General features: G+C 53.0%; 1 long non-coding RNA gene across 1 annotated transcript; it reads left to right on the top strand.

The window, feature by feature from the left end:
• Positions 1-5895: 5895 nt before the first annotated feature.
• On the top strand, positions 5896-7880 carry LOC108164620. The gene is made up of 2 exons (XR_001775873.2): positions 5896-6319; positions 6387-7880. It is a non-coding gene; the product is annotated as an uncharacterized LOC108164620 (long non-coding RNA).
• The last annotated feature ends 791 nt before the right edge of the window (positions 7881-8671 follow it).

The raw sequence follows: 8671 nt of genomic DNA, 5'->3' as shown, positions 1-8671 counted from the left end.
GGCCCTCAGCCGCAGCTGCCCTGAGTATAAGAAGGCACTAGCAAAACTGGTTGATGGTTAAGCTCCTGCAGCTCAACCTAAACCACTGCCGAGCTGCTCAGGATCTGTTGGCGCAAACAGTCCTGGAGCAGAAGATCGACATAGCGCTACTCAGCGAGCCGTACGGCAAAAAACACGAAGGAGTCTGGCAGCAAAGCTCAGACGGAGGAGCAGCAATCTGGAGCTGTGGCCCACAACCAGGCCAGCTTACCCACAGAGCATTCAGAGTGGGATATGTGAGAGCTAAGCACAGCGGCACTTTTGTCTACAGCTGCTACATAGCACCAAGGTTCACGCAGCAGGAGTATGAGGCGATCATCAGCAACATCGCTAACGACGCACGAGGCAAATCGCCGGTCCTGATAGCGGGCGACTTTAACGCCTGGGCCACGACTTGGGGCAGCGCCAAGAACACACCCCGTGGGACATCGCTCCTGGCCGAGTTTGCAAGCCTGAAGGTCGGTCTCCTCAACACAGGAACCACACCAACGTTCAGCAAAGCAGGGCGGGAGTCTATTATAGACCTCACCTTTGCAAGCCCAGAGCTCGCACGCCACGCGTAGTGGCAAGTGCTGAGTGCTTACACCCATAGCGACCACTTAGCCGTAAAGACGGAAACCTTTGCACCCAGGAACACAACAAGGATACAGCGGGCGCTCCAGGCCGAGTACAAGGAGGAAAGCCTGAGCAGAGCCGCGCTCCTCTCGGCAGCAGAAAACCTAAGCGCCGCCGGGGATGCTGAAGCATCCGCGCTTGCCGTTTACAGGACCGTCAAAGCGGCCTGTGATGCAGCCATGAAAAAAAGAAAGATCGGAGGAAGCAGGCACCGGCCAGTACCGTGGTGAAATGAGCACATTGCCAAGGCCAGGAGGGAGTGCTGCGCAGCTCGGCGTGCCTACCAGCGAGCAAGAGGCTCCGCCCAATTTGGCAGAAATGGCGCGGCATTCAAGGCCAAAAGAAAAGAGCTGAAGGAGGCCATCAGAAGCAGCAAACTCAAATGCTTCAAGGAGCTCTGCGATGCGGCCGATGCGGAACCTTTTGGTGGAGCATACAAACTAGTCATGGGGAGATTAAACAGACAGCCTATGCCCAAGGATCCGGTGCATATGAGAGAGATAGTCGGCACCCTATTCCCTAGACAACCACCCTTACAAGAGAAAGCTAGGGTAGAAGGAGCTAGCCTGAGGGACACCACCACCATCATCACTGCCAGAGAAGTACTGGAGGCCACGGGTAAGCTGAAGATCGGGAAAGCGGCAGGTCCAGATGGAGTCCCTAATGCAGCACTAAAATGCATAATTAGAGCCCATCCGGAAGCATTCGCCACAATGTACACCCAGTGCCTAGCGGAGCGGACAGTCCCACGAGCATGGAAACGGCAAAGGCTGGTTCTGATACCCAAGCCAGGCAAAGAGCTCAACGACCCATCGTCATACCGGCCGCTGTGCATGCTGGATACCATGGGCAAGATTTTCGAGAGGATGGTATGTAACCGACTGGAGGCGGAATTGGCTGAGCGTCGCGGACTTTCCGACCTCCAATTCGGGTTCCGCAAGCAGAGGAGCACCACTGACGCCATCGAGATGGTGACAAACCTTGCCAGGGAAGCCATGGCAGGAACGCGATGGGCTGGAGGCGACAAAAAGTACTGCCTAGTATGTACACTAGACGTACGAAACGCCTTCAACTCTGCCAGCTGGAAGAGCATCCTAGAGGCCCTGACCAGGAGGGGTATATCTAAGCAAATCACACGGACTCTGCGAAGCTATTTCACGGACCGCGTCCTGATCTACGACACGGAAGAAGGAGCAGAACATCACCAAATCACCGGAGGCGTCCCACAGGGCTCGGTCTGTGGAACGTGATGTATGACGATATCCTGCGGCTTACATTACCGGAAGGGTGCACCCTGGTGGGCTTCGCCGACGACATAGCACTGGTGACAGTGTCGAAACACGTAAGAGACGTAGAGGAGAAAACCAACGTAGCAGTCGGGATGATAGTGGCCTGGCTCGCAGCCAACGGGCTAGCGTTGGCGGAGAAGAAGACGGAGGCTGTGCTAATGAGCAGCAGAATAAAGGTCGAGCAGGCATGCGTGAGAGTCGGTAGCACGATCATCAGGACCAAGCCTGCGCTAAAGTACCTAGGGGTAATGATGGACCAGAGGCTGAACTTCAAGGCCCACCTGGAATACGCCAGCGCAAAAGCGACTGCAGCAACGGCGGCCATAAGCAGGATGATGGCCAATACAGGGTGACCACGGCAGCGTAGCAGGCAGCTCATCGCTGGGGTGGTCACCTCCATAATCTTATATGGATCAGCAGTGTGGGCACCAGCAATGATGGTTTCCACATACAGCAGAGACTGCAGAAGCGCATATCGACGCTGTGCCCTGAGGGTTACATGCTGCTTCCGGACGGTGTCTGAAGACGCCGCACTTATTGTGGCAGGCATGGTCCCACTGGATCTCCTGGCAGCTGAGCGGCAGAGCGGAGTGGAGGTAGCCAGCGAGCGGCGAGAGCGCACTATAGCCCAGTGGCAACGGCGCTGGGACCAAGCGGCAAAAGGGAGGTGGACCAGACGTCTCCTTCCCCAGCTTAGCCCATGGCTGCGAAGAAGGCACGGCCAAATGGACCATTATTTCGGCCAACTGCTGACGGGGCATGGCTGCTTCAAGCAGTACCTGCATCGCTTTAGGCATGCTGACGACCCGTATTGCAGCTGCTGCGGGCCTGGAGTCGACGAGGATGCAGAGCACGTCTTCTTTGTATGCCCCCGCTTCTCGCAAGAACGAACGAGGCTAGGGGAGACGCTTGCAGAAGTGAGTGTGGACACCGTCACCGACCAGATGCTAGCCGATGAGCAATCTTGGAACGCGGTCGCCTACATGGCAGCAAGCGTGATCAAGGAGCTGCGCAGGCTGGAGCGAAGCCGGACAAACTAAGCCAGAAGGATGACCCCACAGCCCGCACCGCGAAGTAATGCCTAGCGGCAGTCCCGCGGGAGCGGACCCCACCCCCCCCCCCCCCCCACCCACCCCTTCCCAGCCATAATTGTTATTTTATAAATATAAATTGTTTTCCCAATAAAAAAAAAAAAAAAAAAAAAAAACACACACACACACAGATGGAATCCTCAAGATGGATATGCCAATGGGCGCCACGGTGATAGGCTTTGCCGACGACATAGCAATAGTCGTAGTGGCAAAACAGAAAGAAGCGGTGGAAGAAATCTGCAACGACGCGGTAGAGAGATCCAGAACATGGCTATCAGGGAGGGATCTCTCATTAGCCACCCACAAAACGGAGGCGGTGCTCATAAGCAGCAGGAAAGTAGTGGAGACGGCCACGATCCGAGTAGGAGACTGCACTATTAGCTCCAGTCCAAGCCTGAAGTACCTGGGGGTCATGATTGACCACAGACTCAGCTTCAAGCATCACATGGCGTATGCAAGCAGCAAAGCAGGAAAGACGGCAGTGACCCTATCCCGCATCATGGCCAACACCGGAGGCCCGAAACAGCCAAGGCGAAAGCTACTAGCGAGCGTAGTTGGCTCAACGCTAATGTACGCTGCACCAATATGGGTTGATGCAATGAAGCATAAAACATATGCCCGAGAATGCAACGCAGTCCAGAGGCTGTGTGCCCTGAGGGTGTGTTGCGCATTCAGAACGGTATCCCAAGACGCCGCACTTGTGGTAGCAGGAATGATTCCCATCCATCTGCTGGCAAGAGAAGCCGCAGGAATCAGGGCACAGCGAACCCTGGGGACTACGGACCAGGACACCAGAGGTGCCTTAAGGCAGCGCACAATCCTGCAATGGCAAGATTCGTGGGATAACAGCAGCAAAGGGCGATGGACCCATAGGCTAATCACAGACCTGAAGAGTTGGCTGAACCGTAGCCATGGACAAGTGGAGTATCACCTGACACAACTGCTGACAGGACACGGTTGCTTTAAAGCCTACCTGCATAGGTTTAAGCACGAGGACGACCCCTTCTGCGTGGTCTGCGCAGTGGTCATCGAAGACGCAGAGCACTGCTTCTTCGAATGTCCAAGATTTCGGCAAGAACGAGAGGATCTAAGCAACAAGCTTGGAAGAATGCCAGCGGTGTCAAACCTGGCAGAATGCCTGCTGGAGTCGGAAGGAAACTGGGCCTCGATTAGATTCATGGCCGTAACTATGGCTACCAAACTGCGTCGCGAAGAAAGAGCACGCAATGCAAGGAGATAAAGGATAAAGGAGATTATTAAGAGAAGAGCCCTACGGGCATCTCCCCCCGGCGAAGTAATATCTCGCGACAGTACCGCCGGGATCCGGGATAGGTGTGGTTGGTTTTAGAGCGGTTAGAGTCCATCACTTCGGCTTCGGCTGAGTCGGCATAAAGCTTTCCTGTAGTCACACAACAAAAAAAAAAAAAAAAAAAAAAAAAAAAACACACACACAGACACTAACCTGGTGGGTTTCGCTGACGACGTCGCAATAGTGGCGGTAGCGAAGGAACTTGCCGCAGTGGAGGAGCTTGCCAACGTCGCCATACAAGCCGTCGAGGCGTGGCTAGCCGCCGCGGGGCTGGAGCTGGCGGCCCAAAAAACCGAGGCGGTCCTGATATCCAGCCGTAAAGTGGTCGAGACCGCCAGAGTGCAGGTCGGTGGGACCGCGATCGAATCGCAGAGGTTCATTAAGTACCTTGGAGTCCTCATCGACACGCGCCTGTCCTTCAAAGAGCATCTGGAATACGTCCACACGAAGGCCGGTGGGACCGCAGGAGCGCTATCCAGGATGCTGCTAAACACCAGAGGGCCAAAGCAGGCAACGAGGAAACTGCTGACGAGCGTCGTGACGTCGCAGATGCTCTACGCCGCACCGGTGTGGGCAGAAGCCGCGAAGGTGAGGAGCTACATGCGAGGAGTTGAGGCAACGTACAGACTGTGCGCCATTAGGATCGCGTGCTCGTTCCGGACCATCTCAGACGAAGCCGCGTTAGTCATTGCCGGGCAAGTTCCGCTCAGGGAGCTGATAAGGGAGAGGAAGGAGATCCATGATGCCATGACGGACAGTGCAGCCGAGGTACGCTCCAAAGCAGAAATTAAGGACGCCGCCAGAAGGACCAGCATAGACAGATGGCAGACTCGATGGGACCACTCACCCAAAGGCCGATGGACCCACACCCTCATCCCAAGCATAGCATGCTGGGTTGAAAGGAAGCACGGCCAGGTGGATTTCTACCTTACCCAGGCACTGAGCGGACATGGCTGCTTCCGCGGCTACCTCAAGCGCTTCGGCCACGAGACAGAGGACTGGTGCCCCGAGTGTGGCACAGGCATAGAGGAGGCCGCTCGCCACGTCCTCTTCGACTGCCACAGGTTTGACCTCGAGCGTCAGACATTGGAGACAGCAGCAGGGTCTAGGGTCAGCACCGAGACTCTGGTGCCGCTGATGCTGGCAGACCCGAAGGTGTGGGAAGCGGCCGCGGAGTTCGCCTCTAGCGTGATGCGAACGCTTAGGTCCTTGGAGAGAAGGCGGAAGGAGCAGACGGAGTAGGTGTCCACGCCACTGCGAAGCAATGCTTTGCGGCAGTACCGCAGTCCGCGGGACCCCTAGTCCCAACATACTCTTGTCCGTTAAATTAAGTTAAATATAAAACACAGACAGCGTGGAGAGTGCTGAGGGCATGAAAGCCAGCATCGCACGTGTCCTCGGCGATGGAGCGTCTGTGCGCGCAATGACGGAAGACTCGAAGGTGGTCATATTGGAGATACGGGACATCGACTCCCTCGTGACGGAGCAGGAGATCTGTGCCGCTCTAACTCGCCAATTCAACATTGACGAGGCTCGAGTAAGAGTCCTGTAGGGGGCATGAATCGCCTTTGTACGTGTTGGAAGGTGCCTGCCGATCAGCTGCCTGGGCAGCTGACCGCAAGATTGACAATTATCGAAATCAGCCGAGGTCAGGGTTGCTCCAATTTGGCAACCTAGAGGGCGTAACCTCCCCATGCAAGAGTGCATGCAAATGTCAAGTGGCCAGAGCAGGTTTCCGGCTTCGATCTTTTCCTGTGCGATAATCAAGCCGACGAGTCGTGTTTTTTCCAATCAGTGAAAAGTTTTACATCCGCGCCTAATTCCACTAAATATAGTCGAAAGTGTGTACAGTGCCGGAAGGGTTATAAGTGTGGCCGTTTTCTGCGGGAGCAACCTCTTCTGTGGGCGTTCTAACCCCGAGAACCGCCAGAGGCTGGATTAATCTGTGTACATCCACGGATACCGCCGCCACTGCGGTAAGATAAATGTCGATCCCCGTTCTCCGGGCGAATATCTAATAGAGGTAACTCGTATTTTCCGCAGCAAAAGATTTCCTGCGGAAATTGTGGACCAGCTCCTCGGGAAGACGCCGCCTTACGCGCCCCAGCCTAGCGCGACACGTGCTAAGGCGCCGTAAGGCACCCCACGTTTGCGGCACCAAAAAGTGACCAGCAAAGTGGAGTACTTCGACCCGCCTGGAAATCGCAGGCGTCTGCATACTGGTTCATCGTTTTTCCCGGATCCGCCGAGAGGCTCCGTAGATTCCACGTGCCGCATCAACAAGCCGAGACCGCGTCCACTGCTCGTGGGCTGATATTCTCGTTCCGTCGGCCGCTCCCCGTCCCCAACCGGCGCCCATGTCGCCCGGCGAGGAGTTTGTGCTGGCAAAACCAGGCGCATTCGAGCCCTGCAACGTTTAATGTTCTAAAGACTTGCAAAGAAAATACGATCTACCGTTCCCGCTTCAACAGACCCCTGTATTAATAGAGTTTCGTCGACGTAGAATCCAGATCTCGGTCCGTGTTTCAAAAATGGCGCAGTAAAGCCGGTGTTGAAGAAAGACACGGCCCGAGAGCAGCCCAGCAGAATTAAAATTAATAAATACGCTCTTCGGACCCTGATTTCAGTCCCGCCTATCCTCTCCTTGGCAGGCAGTCCGATGCGATTCGCCCAACCCAGTTAAAAAGTAATTGAGCTGCAGGCCATCCGGTCGAATTCGCCAGAGACTCGAACCAATGAACAAGACTCTAGAATCGCTCCTTTGAGCAAACAAATGAAGCTCCTAAAATTTAGCTTAAATATCAGTTAGGCCATTCCGTCGAATCCGACAGAGACTCGAACCCATGAATAAGACTCTAGAATCGTTCCTTTGAACAAACAAATGAAGTTCCTAAGATCTAGCTTTAAATACTAGTTGTACCCGTTCTAATTAAGAATTTATATGAAATATTGGAAAGAATTTAGAGGAAATTGTAAGAAATCTAAAAAGCACCCGAAACAAAACAGAAATTGATTGGATTTAGATCTAACCCCGCCTGAGGGAAATCAAAGGTCTCGAAAGCACTAATGTAAACGAAAGAAAAAGGATAACGTTCTATTTCAGCAGTTGCCGGAAGATCGATCTTTCGCCGATGGAGAAACGTAATTGCGTGAGTAAAATCCTGCGACTTTCGTTTGGTTCTAGCGGGCGCGCCCAATCCTAAGCTCTCGAAAAGTAAATAAGAAACGAATTTACGATGAAATCGCTAATGCATAGCAGCAATCTTACACTTTCCTCACTATATCCTATATTGCCAGTTGTATACAAGCAACCGAATTGAAAGAAAATTTGAATGAATTTGTGCCAGGAATACCCTGCTAACCTTAAGATACACCTTAAGTATTAACCCCACCTCATATCACTTTATATACGCCTCAGAATCTCTCATATACATATACTCGCTGTAGATCTCTAGAATTAGAAAAATATGCCATCGCTGAATATATTAGTTTTGATCGTTTATCGAACAAATATATAATGGAATTTAGATAAAGATACAAAAGGATGAACTCTGTGCCGGCGTGCGTGTAACCGCGATCTAGCTAAAGGGCCATCTGAAACTTCCGGTTTCGAGGAAGATGGTCATAGGTTGGGCGGGCAAAATAAGCTACCACACTGACATCCGTGGGATAGCAACCGATATCTCCTCCTCTTTCCCTCACTCTTCACTCTCTTTCTACTTTCCCTCTCTCTCTCTCTCCCTCATCTTCTCCTTCCTTCTCTTCTGCACTCTCCCCTATTCTTTACGGAGCGTTTCTTTTATCTTTTCGTCGATCTACCGGTAGTTCTAGCACCGTATAGTCGCAGCACGCTCAATTCTTAGGAAAATAAATCGTTAAAATTATCGCGTGATAGTGTTGCTAAATGGAGACGATCTGTACGCGCAAGAACCACCACCCCAACGCTCGTCTACGCTAGACGGACAGGAGGGGCGATCTGCAAAGGCGGGGCACGCTTTAAATGTTCCGGCTCTAGCTCGTCGGCTTTGGGGTGGTGGTTCTTGCGCGTACAGATCGTCTCCATTTAGCAACACTATCACGCGATAATTTTAACGATTTATTTTCCTAAGAATTGAGCGTGCTGCGACTATACGGTGCTAGAACTACCGGTAGATCGACGAAAAGATAAAAGAAACGCTCCGTAAAGAATAGGGGAGAGTGCAGAAGAGAAGGAAGGAGAAGATGAGGGAGAGAGAGAGAGAGGGAAAGTAGAAAGAGAGTGAAGAGTGAGGGAAAGAGGAGGAGATATCGGTTGCTATCCCACGGATGTCAGTGTGGTAGCTTATTTT

This window comes from Drosophila miranda (assembly GCF_003369915.1).
Source record: "Drosophila miranda strain MSH22 chromosome Y unlocalized genomic scaffold, D.miranda_PacBio2.1 Contig_Y1_pilon, whole genome shotgun sequence".
Classification (NCBI taxonomy): Eukaryota; Metazoa; Arthropoda; class Insecta; order Diptera; family Drosophilidae; genus Drosophila; species Drosophila miranda.
The sequence above is the reverse complement of the archived record's forward strand: the minus strand, read 5'-3'. Positions and strand labels throughout refer to the sequence as shown.